Below are 19,779 nucleotides of genomic sequence, written 5' to 3'. Positions count from 1 at the left end.
GTGATATCGAGCCCAAGGAAAAATCAACTCTACGAAAGATCTACCATGTCTGAAATTTCATCTCATTTTGTCTTAGAATAATATCTTTATAGACATTTTTTCATTTTTTCCTATGGACTATTTTATCCTATGGGATGATGCATCAACCCGATAAAGATGCATTGAATGATTTGATCTTGGCTAGTACAATTGTCGGATTAGCAATTTGATTTTTGCTTGCATAAGATAGGAATTGGATTGAATTTGGTAATCAGCTTTAGTAATTAACACTAATAATCAGCTAAAGGGAGGCTGTTACCAGTCAGTAAATGCAGAAAGGTTTATGCTGTAGTGAACCAAACAGCAGAAGCAAAACTACAAATCACAGTGACAAATACAAGAGATCTAAAAGGAAAGAAAACTGTATGACATTTTTTAAAGAGCCAAAGCTGAAAGATGATAAAACTTGGCAGGCTACCAGCTTGTGCATGAGAAGCAGCTGGCATAGGCCTCCTAATTACTACAGCTATAAACAAGATAACAGGCTTAATCCTGATAGACAGTATTTAGTGGTACTTTGTTTGGGTTTTTTTTTAAACTTTAGCTGAGTTGGGGCCCGGTGCATTCTTGGACCTCCTTGAGAGCTGCACACTTTGCTGAGCATCTGATACCTGACAACTGAACAGTCTGGCAGGCTCCAGTTTCTTCCTGTACTATGGCTTGAACCTCTGGACTTCTGAGCTGCCTACATGCTGCTTTCTGTTGCCTATTGGAGAACTGGTGACACTGTTGAGCAATTTGCATGAACTGAACTGAGCTATACCAAGAAGCAGTTTTACTGAAATTGTTCTTGGCATAGCTGAGTGTCCTTCATTCTATTAACACAAAGCATGCATGCAAATTTAAATGCTGAGGGCAATGGTTGTCTGCAATATTGAATAAATGTATATAGTAGGGATGTGCGAGCTGGCTCAAGTTCTAGCCGGCTCACACTTGAAGCTCAGTTCGAGGGCTCACCCTCAGGCTGGACCAGGCCTGGTTCAGCTAAAGGTCAAGCCGAACTCCTTGGGGCCAACCTGGGGCTGGTTTGGGTTCTCTAAAAATAAAATAAAATGGTGGACTTACTGCCTTTGTGGGGCATTGGAGGGTGGTGCCGTGGCTGTGGACGGGTCTCCTGTGGTTCCCCCTTCCCCCGCTGGGCTCTCCCCCGGTCTCAAATGGTCTGTTTGGGGGCATTTTCAGCCATTTGGGGCCTCTCTGTGCTGGCAGAGGCCATTTGGGAGCCTGCTGCGCATTCACGCATTAGGGGTGTGCACAAAACCAACTGGCCCAGTTTGGTTTGAGTCCAAATTGGACCCGAACAGGACTGGGCCCAGTCAGTTTTGTCCCCCATCAATCCCCGCAGTCCGGTTCATTTTGGGGGGTTCGCAATTATTATTATTATTATAGTATTTACCCTGTCCGGGGGGCTTTTCTGAGGCTGCAGGGGGATCTCTATGGAGGTCCCCCCTCTACCTGCCGGCCTTTCTCATGCCAAAGATTGCCCAGTTTGGGCGTTTTTTGGCCCTTTCCGGGCCTTGAGCCCACACAGGGGCCTATTGTGCATGTGCGATGGCCTCCAAAATGGCCACTGTGGTGAGGGAAAGGCCTGCAAAGGACAAAAGAACATCCAAACTAAGCAGTTTTTGGCACGAAGAAGTCTGGTGGGAGGAGGGGAAACCTCTGTGGAGGTTTTCCCCCACATCCTTGAAGAAGCCCCCCAGAGGGGGTAAGCAATTATTTTTTTTAAAAAAATTGACTTGTGAATACCCTGAACAGCTGGGGGGATCAGTCTGAGGTCAGACTGAATGGGGGTGGTTTGGTTCGACCCCGAACTGTCAAACTGAACCAGTTCGACGCCAAACACGTTCAACATCTGGAAGAGAGCTGGTCTTGTAGTAGCAAGCATAACTTGTCCCCTTAAGCTAAGCAGGATCCACCCTGGTTGCATATGAAAGGGAGACTAGAAGTCTGAGCACTGTAAGATATTCCCCACAGGGGATGGAGCCGCTCTGGGAAGAGCATCTAGGCTCCAAGTTCCTTCCCTGGCATCTCCAAGATAGGGCTGAGAGAGATTCCTGCCTGCAGCCTTGGAGAAGCCTGCTGCCAGTCTGTGTAGACAATACTGAGCAAGATGGACCTATGGTCTGACTCAGTATATGGCAGCTTCCTATGTTCCTAACATCGAATCTGTTTTCACATCCCTACTGTGCATGCACACTGGCCATCTTGAGTGGCTGTGCCTGGCTCTAGTGTGCACACAACCAGACCAGTCCCAGTTTGGTTCAAGTCCAGTTTGACTTGAACTGAACTGGTTTTTCTGTTTATGTGCACATCCATAGTATATGCAGATGGAATTTGAATATAATGGGTCTTCTTCAATTATTCCATGGTTTAAAAATGGTCCAATCCTCCATGTTCCAACTCATCTCCATCATCTCCTTCTACCAAAACGTTTAGTTCTTTGCTTCTATTTTGTCTAGGTGTGTTGCAAGTGGGAATAAATTGCTTTTAATGCACCATTTGATCTACCTTTATATTTCTGAAGTCATTTGAACCTTGATAGGGACCCAGCTTTTCTTATTGCCTTGCACACCAGCCAGGTTTAGCAGGCCAAGGTACACTTCCGGTTCTGTTAGGTTGTGGTTTCTGAATTCATGTTTTCTCTGGATGGCTCTCATTCCATTGTGTGAATGCATGTTCAGTCTCTCATTTGGTTTCCCTGAGGATGATCTGTAAAATATTGCCTATAACCACAAACCATGAAGGTTTATTGTGTCTCTAGTCTCATATACTGCTTCAGCACATTCACATATGATGTCTGCATTGGACCAGCATTGGCCTGGTTGTTGCAGATCATTTCCTGCCATTTCTGCTTGTTATGTGACCCATGACCTCACTATCTTCATTGGCAGGTGAGTGAGGTTCAGTAGATTGTTTAATGCCAGTTCCACCTCTTCATCATCTTGCTCTCTCCCCCTGGAACACAGCGATACCTCACCACTGCTGGCATTCGGCATTATCCTACCAGGAGAAGCAGGAAAAACCCAGATATGTAGGGTTGACAGTTTATCCATTGATGTCAGGTTTAATGAAGCTGAGAAGTTGTAGGTGCTGCCTGTTGTGATCTCTCTACCTTTGTTGCGGTGGCTAAAATCTCTGCTTCTATGAGGCCATATGCTTCTGAAAGATCTACGTATTCCAAAAACTAGACCTGAAATTCTGGGAGGGGCTGGTTCCATTTGCCCAAGTCAGGGCAAAAAGAACTATGCAGTGCCTCAGACTGGTCAGACACTATGACCTTACAAGGTCAATTGAACTTGCAAGGGGAAACAAAGGTTTCCAGAGAGAAACAAGACTTACTCTTCTATCCAAATAATTTAACATGGGGCTGGATAGAGACCACCTCAATGGAAAACAATAATTGCCATTTGGTTTATTTTTCTTCCCAACTGACTTTAACATTGGGCTGGGATAGAGAGTATACCAATAGAAACAATCAATGCAGTTTGGGATGATTTTTTCATATTTTAAGGCACCTGCCCTGAATCTAGTGTAGGACTTTCTACCATTTGGGTGTCCTTTAATCATGTGAAGTGTTCTTTAATCATGTACATCTGAATTTCCCCTTTACACATACTCCAAAACTCTGTTTAAAGAGGGTTTTTAAGTATATGTAGAGGGGAGATTCAGATAAATGCCCTTTCACATGCTGAATGATATGTTGGGATGCCCTTCAATGGCATCAGGGCAGGCCTGATCTCAGCACAACCCCTTCCTGTTCATGTGTTGCAGCCAGTGCTGATCATTCTACTTTGGAACACAGAGATTCCATATAACCATCATGACTAATACATTACCAATCTGTAATGGATATCTACCATCTTACTGTCCTGCACTTCCCCCTCCCCCAACTGTGTGTGTGTGTGTGACTTGCAAGACAGACATTCAGCTGGGAGGTGGTCTCATCTCAACAATGACTTTTAGGGAAACATATAGTTAAAAACTTGATTGCTTTATGTACTGTGCCAGGTGGGATCTTGCTAATGCTACTTAGTTCAAACATTTTCTAACCCATTGTGCAGCACTATTTTTCAGGCAGTGTTTCTGCATCATCACTGCATCATCATTGTGCAGCACTGTGATTCAGCAATATGTACACTACTTTCAGGCAGTAAGTGTTTCTGCATCATCACCTCAAGGACTAATGAATGAGCTAAGTTTGAAAAAAAGCAAAACAATTGGTTATTTTATATTGAACTAGTATACATCCCCCTTCTAGACAGTATTTGTAACAAATAAATACTTAATAATTAATAATTGAAGCATCTCAGAATGTTTCTCCTGTTATACATGAAGTTCCCCTCCCTACATGGCTTGCATACATGCAATATTTGCCTCTGTGCAAAGGGTGTGTGTGCAAGGGACAACAATCCTCTGTGGAAGAGAAATGAGAATCCTAAATGTACAATACCTTGATGTCTGCAGGAGATGATAGAATGAGTTACATATAGACCATATTCACACGTACACTATAGCTGCAGTTAACCCTGACTAGAGTTAAAATTCCTAACTCCAATTTGCACTGCAGACATACAGCAAACCGCCATTAGCCTAACTGGACTTGAAGGAGAGTGGAGCCCCTCCCTGCCAATCGGCCTCCCAGTGCGTCAGTTGCTCGGCCGCAATTGGCTACGATCTCCGCCCACCCTTGGCAAGGGAAGTGCATTGAAAGCCCTTTAAATGCCCTGCAGTGCCATTGCAGCTTCTGCCAGCCATGGCACTGCCCCCCTCCCAAGTGGCCCTGCACCCAGATGCACCTCCAATTCCCGGGTGGGGGTTGGGGGCCTGGATCATGCTTCCAGTGCTAGAGGGGAGTGGAAAACTGACATTTTCTAGAATGGGATATGCAGATGGGGGAGGGCAAAGGATTCGGTGGGGGGGTTTCTGTCCCACCATGACCAGGGAAGATGTCACGAGGGGAGACCCCTGCAGATCACTCCAGCCAGACACATCTGCCCAGTAGGCTCATACTCTCATGAAAGGCATATCCCCAATAGACTGCTATTGGGGATATGCCTGGTCTGTACAGTTGTTATCCCTTCCCATAGAGTGTGAGCTCATGATCTGAGCTGCCCACTTTGCCACCAGGGAATCCAACCCCCCCCCCCCCGCCCAATGGAATCTAGTGGGGCCCCTGACTATTTTCATTGAAAAATAGAAAAAAAATAACCCCAACTTCCCTCTCCCCAAATCCCGCTACAGCCATGCACAAATCCCAGAGGACACCCCCAGACCCCATGTGCCATAGCCAGGCTGCACACACAGCCACGGGGTGGGCCAATGGGAAATTACATTCACTCAAGTTTTCAAAATCCCAGGTCTGGTCTGTCTGTGTGCTGTAATCAGATAAATGGGTGTGGAGAATCATGGGAGAGGGCACTTTTTCTCTATTCCCCTAACTTCAGAGCAGCTGGGTTGATGGCAGGGGCTGCAGATGAGTGTGCACCTGTGCATGAGTGTGGTTGGCCAGGCAGGGGGCTATCTGGGATCAGGAAAGCTTTCTTTGGTATACCCCTGCCCACTGCTTCCCAAGACATGGGAACACAGCTCTACTTGGAGCACCCATGGCCTGACACTCTTGTGAGCGGGCATAGTTCATGTGGGCTTTGGTAGCCATCCTCATCATAGAGGAAATATCGCTCCAAGAACTGGAGTTATTCTTATCCCGCTGGCCCTCTCATGAGTAAGCCAGGGTGAGGGGACCCTCCATTCTCCAGACACCACCAGAGAGTGGCTGTTCCCGGATGCTGGCAAAGGAACACATGTACACATGGACGTGCAGGCAGGCAGAGGGCATGGTACTGCAGCAGCTTGTACACAGCCCCCAAGACGAGGAATGTGTTCCTCAGGATAGCACTCCCAGTGGCTGTGAGCCAGAAACCATCCTTGCTCTATTCAGAGCACCCATGGCCTGATGCTCTTGTGAGGGAGGTATTAGGCAGAGAAGGGGATGGCTTGTCCTCTTGAATCAGTTCTGCTGTTTCTGGGAAATACTCTCCTTTCTTCTCCACTCTGATGGTCCACCTCATGAGCTGTCTAGTGGGTGTCCTCATGGCCTATCACTCTCATGCCTGGTTACTGAGTCCTGGGTTGGGTGATCCCTGAAGGAGGATCTCAGTTGACCCAAGACTGTTCTCAGTGACTGGCCCTGATCATGAGGAAGCCTCTGGGGGCACGAACTCCCCAAAGAGGAGGGGGCTGGTCCCTCCATCCCCAAACTTTCTGTTAAAAGAATAGAACTTGTGTGCTCATGAATCCCTTCTGGGGTGCTGCCTTTCATGAGCAAGCTTCTGGGGGTACAAACCCTCCAAAGGGAAAGGGGCTAGCCCCCCCTTCCCCAAACATTTATGTGAAAAGAATAGAACTTGGCTGCTTGGGAATCCCTTCTGGGGAGAAGCCTTTCAAACCCTACCCATAGCACCCCCACACAAACCATTTGCATGGATGATGCAGGCAACGGGCTGCAGAGCAGACCCTTCCAGCCATTCAAAATTCCCAGGCCAGGACCAGTGTTGTGGTGTATGTAGATCTCCATGCGTGATGATTACTGGAAGTATAGAGCCCCAGTTTCCAGCTCCTCCAGGACAGCTGTGTTGCCTATGGGGACTGCGGGTTGGGGTGCACATCTCCACATTGGGGGTGGGTTGGCAGGGCACATTATTTGACAGTGGCGTGGTGGTGGTCACCGAGACTAGGACAGCACTTCCCTAAGTGCTTATCCCGACAGCATTCCTCCATAGAGCATCCTACCTCACTCCTCTTAGTCTGCCACTCTCGCGAGAGAATGGTCTGTGGGGTAATGGGCTAGTGTTGCAGCGTGCAATGAGAGCACCAGCTCATACCACATGAGTACTATCTTGTAAATTTCAAAATAGTCCTCACAGATAGTTCTTCTCATGAGGAAGATTTAGGGAGCAAATTATCCCATCTGGGGAAGGAGCTGCTCCCCCTTCCCCACCCCTTCTATGTTAAAAATAGAATGTGGCTACTCCAGCTTCCCTGCTCGGTTCTGCCTTTTGGTTTCCCCCTCTTGAAGTTGTGATAGAGGTGCCCTGCTTGTTCTGCCACTTGGAGTGTTTGTGCTTGTGGGCACCCATGGCTGTTGCCCCTGAGTGGCTGTGCAGCTTGACAGGCTGGCCAGTCCAGTGTTGGCATCCCTTTTGCCTGGCTACTCCATAACTGCATGCATGGCTGACAGGAAGGGCGTGGCTAATTCAATTTGTCCCCAAATTTTCTGAATCCAAATTTATTCAGGGCAAAAAAGGGGTCCTGGGGGCAAAAGAGTGGGGTGGGTGGTAGTGCCAAATGGGTGGAAGCTACCACCCAAATTTCAAAGAAATTGGGCAAAGGGGTGATTTTTAAAGGATTTTTGAAGTTGGTGTGTCTTTAAGCTTTCCCCCATAGGGAATAATGGGGATTTCAGCAGCCTTATAGCTCCACGTGGGGGGAACCAGGGTGGCCCAGAGTGGGTTATGGTGGGTGGTAATTCCCAATGGGTGCAAGGAAGCTACCACCCAGATTTCAAAGGAATTGGGCATAGGGGTTATTTTTTAAAGATTTTTGAAGTTTACACATCTTTAAGCATTTCCCCATAGGGAATAATGGGGATTTCAGCAGCCTTAGTTATAACTCCCCAGGGTGGGGGGAACCAGGGTGGCCCAGAGTGGGTTGTAGTGAGTGGTAGTGCCCAATGGGTGCAAGGAATCTACCATCCAGATTTCAAAGGAATTGGGCAAAGAGGCGGTTTTTAAAAGATTTTTTATGCTGGCATGTCTTTGGTGCAGATTCAGGGCAGAAAAGGTGTTTTCTGGGGCAGAAGAGTGGGTCAGGTGGTAGTGCCCGAATGGGTGCCTGCTACCACCCAGATTACAAAGAAATTGGTGAAAGGGATGATTTTTAAAGACTTTCTGAAGTTTGTGTCTTTACTTTCCCCTCATGGGAAATAATGGGGAATTTCAGCAGCCCCATAACTCCACTTGAGGAGCACCAGGGTGGCCCAAAGAGTGATGTGGTGTAGTGCACGTAGGGTGCCAATCACCCGCAAAATGACAAGCCCATGGGGCACTGGGTTATGTTGTTTCTGAGATATTCTAAGAGTAGATTCTCTAGTAGGAAATGAGAGTGATGTCCAAGATGCGCCAGTTTCAAAAATTCTTTAAAAATCACCCTTTTGCCCAGTTTCTTTGAAATTTGGGTGGTAGCTTCCAACCATTGGTCACTACCACCCAACCCACTTTGGCCACAAAATAGAGATCTGAAACTCCAAATTTTGGGGGTCCAAATCTGGGGTGATTTGTTTTGTACCCAGATTTGGGCAACTGAGCACAGGGGTGATTTGTTTTGTCTACAAATGACCCGAATCAGCCAGATTAGGGTACAAATCATTTTGTACCTGAATCATTTTGTACATCCCTACACTTAACCACAGTTATGGCTGAGTCTGAATTTGGGCGTACATCTTTGGCAGCAAAACCATGGTTGTCATCAGTGAAGCTTAGAGAAAACCTCGGGTTCCAATTGCAGTCTGGCAGGGCAAACTGGAGTTAACTTTAAAGCCTTAACCCTGGTCTTGCACATTCAGGCATACTACAGTTACAACCTCTGGCAGCTTTAACTGCAGCTAAAGAGTACATGTGAACCGGCCCATAGTGATGATTGATTCTAGTCTTTGAGAAGAGAAACTACATGCTGCTAGTTGAAAGAAAACTATTACACAGACTACAACAACACATTCTATGCCCTCTTTAATGGCAAGGCTCAAGAACGGATTAGTGCCCCAGAAGCTGAAATGGCCAGAAGCTATAGTGGAAGATGGGGGACAAATAGTTAATTTACCTGTTAAAAAAATTATGTCCACATATGTGGACATTTTTTCATCTAGTTTTGGGATTCAGTTATCCTGGTGAGTCTTTTATTTCTGTTCTATGAATGCAAAAACAGAATCATAGATTACCCTTTTTGGAATAGGAATCCTTTATGTTCCTAGTCACAAAAATGAAATATTTCTTTAGTGTGCTTTCACAATGTCAGCAAATTAATCCAAATAACTATACAAATGAATTAAAAATAGGATGGTTTTCAGGATTAGGATAAATGAATGATTATTTATTATAATAATTTATAATATGTATATACATGTATTATTATTTGACACTGCAAATCATAACTGTTTTTTCTGATGAAGATGAAAATTATTTATAATTATAGTTTAAAATATGCATATGCGTGTTATTATTTGACAGTGCAAATCTTAACTTCTTATTTGTTCACTTTTTCTGATGAAGACAAAAAATAAACTTCATTCCAAAGCCTCATAAAAAAATTATGGACTGTAAATCCCTTCTCAGTGAACATATTGGAATAATATTAGCGTAGAAAATGTCTACTTACACTTCCTAGCTAGGGAGAAAAATATAACCTTAAGGTGTCAATGAAATATGTCTCATTGTTTGCTTCAGAATGGAGACATTTTGCACTTTGCTCATTTGAGTTTAGTTATACTATGATATGAAATATTAACCCATAGATTTTTGAGAGCCATTTCTTGTAGCTTCTTCCTATCCTTCCACATAATATTTGTGGAAGCCCATAAACATGTGGGCAGGACCAGTTGAGTGAATGGGTGGGAAAGACCCATATGATTGGCTCTACTTGTGTAGTTTCAAACTTCCTATTTTTACTGTATAGCCACCTAATGGTGCAACTGGGAAGTGACTTGCCTGGGGAACAAGATGTTGCTGGTTCGAATCCCCGCTGGTATGCTTACCAGACTATGGGAAACACCTATATCAGACAGCAGCAATATAGGAAGATGCAGAAAGGCATCATCTCATACTGCACAGGAGATGGCAGTGGTAAACCCCTCCTGTAGTCTACCAAAGACAACCACAGGGCTCTGTGGTTGGCAGGAGTCGACACTGACTCGATGGCACAACTTTAATGTTATTGTGCTGACATAGGAAAAGGCTACAGGGACCCAACCTTTCCTCTGACCTTTCAATTCTCATTTCTTTTCCTCTGAAGTGACTGACTGACGGATGGATGGATGGATGGGTAGATTGACTGAAGATTGATGGAACACTGAAGCTGAGGACACCAAGGAAGGGAGCAGTAGCTTTTGATGTTTCGTTAAATGGGGCTCAAAGACCAAGGGAGAATGTGGATGCATGAAGGCTATGTTGAAGTGGGCACACTATGTGAGACTGTAGAATGTGTTTACTGCATATATGCTTTCCTTAGACAGATTACCCAATTTTCAAAGAAGCAGGAGTTAGTAGTAATGGGGAACTTCCAACTGTCTTGACATCTTCTGGAAGGCTATCTCTCCTAAGATTCCTTGACCTCCCTTGATGACACCTTCGTCTTTCAGAAGGTGAAAAGGGATCAAGGGGGATTAGCTATCCCAGATTTAATCCTTACCAACAGAGAAGAATTGGTTGATGAAGTGAAAGTGGGGGCGAAGAGAATAATGCTAAATAGTCATACCATTCCTATTGTGTATATCATAAATTGACTCATCAAGGGAACTTTTACAAGTTCTCTTTGATGACAGTACTTGACAGTATTGATGCAGCTTAATCTACCCAAAATGTTCCGTGGATAATCTCAACCCATCAAGGATAAATGGGATGAGTTATATTTACTAGGGTATTAATGGGAGAGGAACTATAGTATAGAAATAATGAGAGGTTTCTAATTAGAGAGGTTCAGAAAATAAGAATGTTGTATGTGATTCTGCTCAATAGGGGGCTCCAACTCCACAAGAGAAAACCATACATGGAAACTACTTTCTTTGTCCTGTTGATGCAGATGTGTTTTTATGGACTCATATTTCCCATCTACAGCATGATGCTCATCCAATCCTTATTGAATTGGCTGAGTGCTTCTTTAGATGCAAATGGAAACACACATCTTCATCTCAGGCCACCAGTTGCTCCTATGACAACAGCTAAACTGAAACCCTATAAATAAGACATATAAAACATTTTAAAATAATGAATTTAAGTCTTTCAGGATCCATTAGTTGTATGCAAGCATCGTAAGGAAATTTAGATAAGCCTATCTATCTAGTTCCAAATGATTCAAAGGCTCATTATTTTTTATTCTTAAACTAGATCTGTTTGTTCTCAATACAACATGCAGTTCTCAATACTAAAAATTGCACGCAATTTATTTTAACTTGCAGGTAATGTGGAAAAAGGCGAACATCTTAGGGTGATGACAGTGGCAGTGATTAGACTTCTGAATCTGTATATTTTGAAGAGTTTGTGCAAAATAAAGTCATACTTTCTGGTTACCTACAGATACTATATTTTGCATGAACCATCCTTTCACTGAAATTAACTGAATGAACTACTTTTTACACTGGAATATGCTGTGTGAACGGTGTTGGGTTTTTTTTGCGGGGTTTTTTTTTGATATTTTTTAAAATAAATAAATGCTGAATATAATTATCATATTTTAACTGTTATGTTTCTCGACAGATTTTTAACACTCAATACTCAGACCAATAATTCAAAAATGACATCATGCCCAAGAGAAGCAGAAGATCTTTTTCAAATTCAAATTTGCTGTGATTCAGATTTACTAGGTATGGTAATTATTCAATAAAATTAATAATGTTTGAAGTTGAAATCCTACACATTTAAAACTGTTCTTTAACTTCCTCCTTGCAAGCACATTAATAAAAAAATATTGACAGATATTTAATTTCTTGCTCTTTTCTATAAGTCTAACACACACAAAATGATTTTGTCCAGTCTCATCTGCTAGTATACTGTATTTCATGCTTTCCCTTGAAAACATCCAATATAATTAAATATTTCCTCCCTTCATTCTTCCTCCTTAGTTGTGGAGCAAAACCATTGTTTCTGATTAGCTATATGCCCATAGGAAAAATCAAATGAATAAAATTGAGATACTGTCAAATGTGATGAATAAAAATCTCTAATATGCTCAAGAATGTCTGTGAAAATTGAGAATGAGAGAGGCTGGTATGCAAGTAAGTATTTTATGTGCTAGGTTATCTCTAGTCTCACAGGAAGTTAAAATGTCATTCAGTTGTCTAGACAACATCTTTATATAATGCTTGCTTGTGTTTAGGACTTCTTTTCTTTTGTAAATCTTACCTCAGCTACTAGATGAATATGTCAGACAAAAAGAACTTTCAATGGGATATTTTGTGGTCCAGTATGTAGGAGTGCATGCAAGCCTCTGAGTGACAAAAGCATTCTGGCTGGTAAAGGGGTGTGTGTGTGTGTGTGTGTGTGTGTGTGTGTGTGTGCAAAAGTCTGCAATGCATCTGCTAGTCAAAGTCTTATACGTGCTGGAATTTGAAATGCTGAAACCTTGTGGCCATAATAACCCAACACAAAATTAAGCATGTTTTAAATCAATTGATTTCAGCAGAATGGTGCAGAAGAGAAGTAACTTGTCTAGCGAGCAAGAGGTTGCCTAGAGACAAGAGCAAGAGGTTTGAATTCCCACTGGTATGTTTTCCAGACTATGGGAAACACCTATATTGGGAAGCAGCGATAAAGGAAGATTCTGAAAGGCATGATCACATACTGCGCGGGAGATGGCAATGCTAAACCCCTCCAGTAGTCTGCCAAAGAAAACCGCAGAGCTCTGTGGTCAACAGGAGTCGACACCGACTCGACAGCACAACTTTACTAACATTGTGTGGCCTTTCACTGGAGTCCTGCTTTTAGCAAAGACTAACTATGGATCACTGATCACAGGACTATCTGCACTCTTTTTTATTAGGCCCATGTCACTCTAAACCTATTTAAATTTGTAACCCATTTCTTTATAAACCTGGGCACTAGTTTATATCTTTCTATCCACCTGATAACTAGTTCTGTGCAATGTAAAAGCTTACCTTCTTATTAACCAATGGACCTTTGTGTGCTTACATGCTTCAGTGCATGCACATTTATTCCCACACCCACAGGCATTGCAATTGTCCCAATTTATCTGGGGTAGCTTCTACTTTCTTGTACCTGCCGCTGGTAAATTACCGTCTTCACTTTGTCTCCATTTTCCCTTTTGGTGCTAGCTTTAAAAATTGTTACTATATACATACATATATTGAGGCTATAAAGGTTTCAGGGTCCTCCTTTAACTCTCTAAATACTGGAATGGGGTGGTGGGGAGTGATGATGTAGTATTAGTATGTTGGGAATAATGCATATTCATGGATATGCACACACTTGTACACAAAATGTCAATGTATTCCTTCCATCTCCCCATAACTAGTAAGAATTCTTAATTTTTTAAAAGTTATGGTAATCCAATATAGTTCACAATAGGTGCCAAAGAACTTTCATCAATGGGAGATAAAAGGAATTTATGAAGTGATCCCTGCTTTGAAAGGTGTTGCAGTTCCACAGGAGTATCCCTATTTTAATCTGCTTAATCCCTGTTAACTGGGCAAAGAGACACCTTTATATTTAGCAGGAGAATAACAACTGTCCCTATTAAGTTCAGCACAGCATCTCTCCTGCAGATATGGCTGGTTTCCCCCTTATGTTTCTTCTTAGACTCTGAGCCCTTCTGGGACAAGGAATATTTTCTTATTCATTTTAATATGTAAACTGTTTTGATAACCTTTTTTCTGTTGAAGAGCTGTGTATAAATATTTATAATAATAACAACTACCACAAGGTGCAGAGGGAGGCCAGTGGTGGCCCAGGCTCAGCTTGCCCCCCCGGCCCCCCTAACCCTGCCCCCCTAGCCCAGCCCCCCTAGCCCGGCCCCCCTAGCCCAGCCCCCTGCATCTGCGTCAAGCCACGATCCATGTTTTCCATGCCCCTTGCATCTGATGTCAGATGGGGGGGGGCATGGTTTAGCTCCCAGACGGGGTCGTGCAGCCCCATTTGGGAGCTAAATCCAGCCAGCACTGCATTCGCAGCATGGCCAGGAGTGGCTCTGCCTGCCTTTAAAAGGCAGAGAGAGTCACTCTGGCCGTGCTGCAGATGCAGCGCTGGCTGATTTAGCTCCCAAATGGGGTTTCATGGCCCCATTTGGGAGCAAAACCTTGCTCTCCCCACTGCATCTGATGGCAGATGCGGGGGCATGTCTGGGGCATGAGGCACGGCTCCTGAGGGGCAACGGCCCGGGTTCTTTGAACCCGTTCACTCAATGGTGGCTCCACCCCTGACAACAACAACCTGTAAAAAGTTTGGAAGTATATGCTTCCTTCCATGTCCCATGAGCAGTGCATCTCTATCTATATAGAGAGGTAAGCATAAGCAGTCAATGTGTATTGTGAGAAAAAAGCTCACACATTAGGAAATAGAAGGCATAAGATTAAGGTCACCACTTCATGCACATGGTCCTGAAAGTAAGTTCCGAATTAATTCTGAGTGCATCAGTATCAGGCTATATAAAACAATATTCTTATACATGTGTCATAACTAGGACTGGCTCAACACACCTCAGAATGAATGAAAATGGAAGGCATTTCAGATAAGAGCTCTGAAGCTGAAAATGGAAAAACTCTTCTGTGAAAAAATAACGTGGAGAGTGGAACAGTTCACTTTTAAATAGAATTGAATAAGAAGGGACATGATAATAGGTAGAAAAGCCAGCACTGGAAGACACACACATGCACACATGTGTAGGTACTACATGTTCTGTCTTGCAGCACAAAAATAAGGAAAGAGTCAGTACAACTAGGTTGGAAATTCAAGCTGATTACACCGGAAGCAGGGCCTGAGCATGAAAAGAACATTAGGTACATGAAGGGAACATTTGGTACTAGGCCTGAGAGCTCAAGTAGCCCGGTCTGGCTGGCCAATGCCATGAGAAGAAAGGGCTACATTTTGCATCATATTAAAATATGCTTATGCAAACTTATGTCCCTTCATAGACATAGCTATAATTGAAGAAAGTGTGGCAAATGTCCCTGGGCCTTGAGTGGGGAGTGCTGAGTGGGTTGTGTAATGGTATTATTTGCACAAGAGCAAGAGAAAGGACATGTTGAGAATGTGTTTTTGTTCACCACATCATCATCATCATCATCATTATTAATTATTATTATTAATAATAATTTGATTTCTATACCGCCCTTCCAAAAATGGATCAGGGTGGTTTACAAAGAGAAAAAACAAACAAATAAGATGGCTCCCTGTCCCCAAAGGGCTCACATTCTAAAAAAATTGTACTTATGGAGCAAAGACATGGAGTTTGGAAGAAGAAGAAGGCAGAGGACCTGGGTGTGGAGGGGCAAGAGCTCATTTTCATTTCTTGTCCCAGGGCCCGTTTCAATCTTGCTATGTCCCTGTATCTATATATTGCATTCAGATCTTGTAAGTACAGCGTGTGGGTCTGAGAGAGAGAGAGAGAGAGAGAGAGAGAGAGAGAGAGAGAGAGAGAGAGAGAGAGCGCACAATAAACTCTAGGATTCGCCTTTTGAAAGAGAGAGAATGGTATGCCTGCCTCCCTATGTGACATGTTCTCTCAATCAGTACAAGTCCCAGAGTTCCTTGTTTTTTCTCCATAGGCAGGAGAAATAAAAAGGGTGAGGCATCTGACTGGCAGCAGGAGGGTGGGGAAAGCACCACAAAAATCAGGGACATTCATATGCCAGGGACAGTGCAAGTGATTGCTGCTGATATGTTTTATAAGCTCAGTACACATGTGACTAAATAAATTAGCCTTCTGGTCTTCAGAGTCCATAGAAAAACTGACACTAGATCCTAGAGACAGGTCGTAGTATCTAGAGCATTGGTCACATATATGCCATACTGCTATATAGGGATGTGCATGAAATGGTTCAGTGCCTCCTTAGGCAAGCACCAAACCAACTCAGGCACCCGCAGCTGAAGTGGTTTGGCTGGGTGGGGAGCAGTTCCCTTAGAAAGTAGGTAAGCAGGTCGTTACCTGCTCCTGCATTACCTCACTGCTTTTCTGGGCATGGTGCTTGCTCTACCAAAGGCTGTGTGAGGCTGCAGCACTGCTCCCTGCAGCCTGCGTGCAGTGTGGGCATGCACATAGCTGCACAGAACTGCTTGCAGAAATGATGCAGAATTTATTTGTCTGTATAAATAAACTCTGCCTTTTGCTTAATGAAAATAAAAATTTTGCAGGAAGTAAAATGTAACTAAAATAAAGTAAATGATTGGCCTTCTTTGAAGCTGGTCATGTCATAATCCTAGCTGCAGCATGGGTCAATTTTATCAACATTTACCAGATAAGAAGTGCTGGAGCAGTGCCCAGGGCAAAATTAAAATCTGCCAGACATAAGTTGTGGCTTTGCTCTTACCTTTCATTTTTACTAAAAATATGAGGACTCTATAACATAAGAAACTTATGACAGTGGCCTTATTTTGGATCATAGTCTGTTTCCTATGGTTTAATTTCTAAGACAAGTTGTCCCAGGGTTCAGGTTCAGCTCTCGATGTGGGATAGTTTTGGTTGCTTAGGGCCAACCAAGCAACCAAAAGTATCCCACACACAAATGGGAACTTTCCTTCTGGGAAGGAGGCAATAGTAGCTTTTTCAAGGGTGAAAAGTGTGATTTTTGTAAGAACCATGACACAAGGAAATGACCCTTCTCTGTATGCCATGATTCTTAGCCTTATTAGTCTCCTATACTGCTGCTATTTAAGTATAAACACAAAAATACGTACACAGGTCCAAACTACACCCTTAATGAATGTAGTTGGCCCTTAGTATTGACAGAAGGGTGCTTTGGACACGATTGGAGCTATTTTTTTTTTAATTCATATGTTTCAGGGCTGAAAACAGCTGTGTTTCTCAAACTTCTGACAACTGAAGCACACATTTTTCAGAATTAAAATTGGAGACACAATTCACTTTTATATTCACAGATGACTTACTTTTAAAGTGTGTAAAGTTAAAGATTATCTATTTCCAGATGAGACCTATGTTTCTGCATGAGTTATAGAACTGGACTAACTGGAAGGAAGCAACACCAAAGCAGTGAATAATGCAGAGATAAATTTTTATTATCACTATGTTTTCAATTTTGTCAAAATTTTTAAACTAATTCTAATTTCAGCCTATTTTAATTATATACAATCAGTTTATTGTTATATAACTGTAATCTTTCTCTTCTGTTTTGGCTTGTGGCTGTAACATTAAAGAACTTGAACATTGGACAGTTTTCTATGTTGTTGGCTACTTTGGTCTTATAGACACCTATAATTGATTGATTGATTGATTGATTTCTCATGGCACACCCTTTTGGAATTATGGCTCTGCTGAAACTTTGTGCAGTTTAAGCTCTTTTTGCCTTCCTCATCTTCACTGTCATCTTCAGCATCTCTACAATTCAATCCCTGGCTGAACAATAAAAATTACAACATTTAACATTAAGGTTTCACTAACACCATCAGATCAGCAAATCCCTTTGATAATCTCCATATTTCTTGCAAAGAATCACCATCAGTTTTTGTGTAACAGCAGCAACCTTGGCATTGTGTTACATTATAGATAATGTATTTGTCTGGATTACTGAAGTGATCATTCACACTGGCATCCTATCACCAATTCCATTAAAAAAAAATCTCAAAGGAAACCCTAGATGATTTCATACTAGAGCCCTTTAGCCCTGCTGAGTGTGTCACTTTCCACAATTAGCTGCAAGCAAAATTAAAACATAGTTTTATACAGCATTTAATTTAGCATTATATTAACAAACAATGCCCTTCCCTATGACCAAGTTCCTTCTATAATGATTGGTCACAAGTTAGTTACATTCAGCAAATAGCCTTGCCAACTTCAAATACAAGTTTATTTTTTGTGCAGTCTGTTTGTTTTGCTTGTATTGCTCTTGGCTATAAGTGAGTAATTGCCCCTTGAAGCTCTTTGAATTGCCCCATTTTTACTCTCACGGGGAACAGGGAGTTTTGATTACTGAATTACTTCCATATTTTGTGCATGTGTGTGTTTTCTTTTAAAACACTGAAATAGAAATATATCACAAACATCTACTGTAAAATTTCACTATTTTAAAAAATGAGAGATCAGTAATTGAACACTTCCCCTGAAATGAAGCAATTCACGGGGAGACTGTTCAAAGGGCAATTATTAATCTGTCGGCCAGGATAAATGGGAGCAGTAAAATGTGCTAAGTGTACAAAGAGGAAGTGTTTAATTTACAAGCACAGGAGCTTTAAAGTTGCTTTGTCTGGACAGACTGTGGCTTTTATTATAAAAACCCCTCCACAAACCAGATTTGAAAAAATACGAAAGAAGAAGGCAGAAAAAGTAACAATTTGGAAACAACTTCATATGGATGTTCCATTAAAAAATGAATGGACAAGTCTCCATGCAATTGGAGAAAGCAAGTCAAAGATATGCAAACACCTCCATAAAAAGTGAGTGAACAAAAGATGACCATTTAAAAGAAAAGGGATAGTGCAGAAATGTTAACGGATTGAATAAGAGGTAATGGCAGACCTATTATGTTTGAATTCTTGATCCACAAATACTTAATAACTTTAAGCAGTGATCCATTCGATACTGAGAGGCGATGGTTTGAAATCTTAAGGCCCTAAAGAAAATTAAATGTGAAATAAAAATTTCAAGGCTATGTGTCTCTTTTTGTATACTGATATTATTTGGCAAATACTGAAAACAATATTTGTTCCATGTCTTGCAGTTATTTCATTCAATTTGATTTAACTTTTGAACTATGGATCACACACATTCAAATCCATACTTTAAACCTGAGGGATTTCAAGTAATGTTGGTATAGTGCCATGTAACAATGAGTTATTTGCAGGTGCAAATAATATTTCTCCCAACTGGCATCTTTTGGGATGTTTTGTGTCCATCACCGGCCAAAGATTTAACAAGCAAAAAATTGTTGGACATGTAAATTTGCAATGGGCATATACCTCATCTCTGCCTTCTGATATAAGGCAGGGGTTCCAAGAGATACAATAACAAAGATCTTATATTCAAGGTGGGGGATAGACAGAATGTGGGTAAAATTGGAACTAACTGGAGCAGGGTTTCTTAACCTTGGGCCCCCAGATGTTGTTGGACTACACCTCCCAGAAACCCCAGCCACAAAGGCTATGTCTGGGGATTCTGGGAGTTGTAGTCCAACAACATCTGGGGCCCCAAGGTTAACAAACCCTGAACTAGAGGATTAGGCACTAGGCAGGGAAATGAAGCCAAAATAAGGTCGGAGAGGGTGAGAAGACATGGGTAGATTGTGTCGGCTTCCCTGTCCTCTCCTGACAAACAACAGCCATCTCGCCGTGCCAGCACATACCTGACTTGACCAAAGAGGTTTGTTTTTGCAGCCCCGGACCTACTGAAAATTTGCTTGCTTGCAGGTTAATTGCACTCCTGTCCCACTTGTGCCTTCTACCTGAGTGCTTGACTGATTCCACCTGTCCCTGAGGACCAGAGATCTCTCATGAGAGGGGAGATTTCTGGAGCCCTTTGGAGCATAAGCTGGAAGAGAGCATGCCAGAGGTGGAGCCAAAGGTGGAGCCAGCGGACCACCTGCAAGCGGCCACGGAAGCCAGCCACCAACGGCGGCTGGCCTTTGGTGCCAGGCCTTCAATGTAGAACTGGGGTCTGGGGGGAAGACTAAGGTGGGGTTGGAGGTCTGGGTTAAAGTTTGTTCATCCTTTTATTGGGTTGTGCCAGGGCTTTTGTTGTAATGTGTTTGGGTTCTCTTAGGCAGGGTGATGCAGGGTGTGTGCCCAGCAG

At 42.8% G+C, this 19,779-nt stretch overlaps 1 long non-coding RNA gene across 2 annotated transcripts in view; it reads left to right on the top strand.

Annotated features, from left to right (window-relative positions):
- The window catches only part of LOC128324468 (uncharacterized), a 50,904-nt gene extending 33,628 nt beyond the window's left edge, over positions 1-17,276 (top strand). For both annotated transcript variants that reach the window (XR_008306876.1, XR_008306875.1), the window contains 2 exons: positions 11,565-11,671; positions 16,822-17,276. This is a non-coding gene — a long non-coding RNA (uncharacterized LOC128324468). The remainder of the gene's footprint in view (positions 1-11,564; positions 11,672-16,821) is intronic.
- The last annotated feature ends 2,503 nt before the right edge of the window (positions 17,277-19,779 follow it).

This window comes from Hemicordylus capensis, chromosome 4, assembly GCF_027244095.1.
Source record: "Hemicordylus capensis ecotype Gifberg chromosome 4, rHemCap1.1.pri, whole genome shotgun sequence".
Taxonomy (NCBI): Eukaryota; Metazoa; Chordata; class Lepidosauria; order Squamata; family Cordylidae; genus Hemicordylus; species Hemicordylus capensis.
The sequence above is the reverse complement of the archived record's forward strand: the minus strand, read 5'-3'. Positions and strand labels throughout refer to the sequence as shown.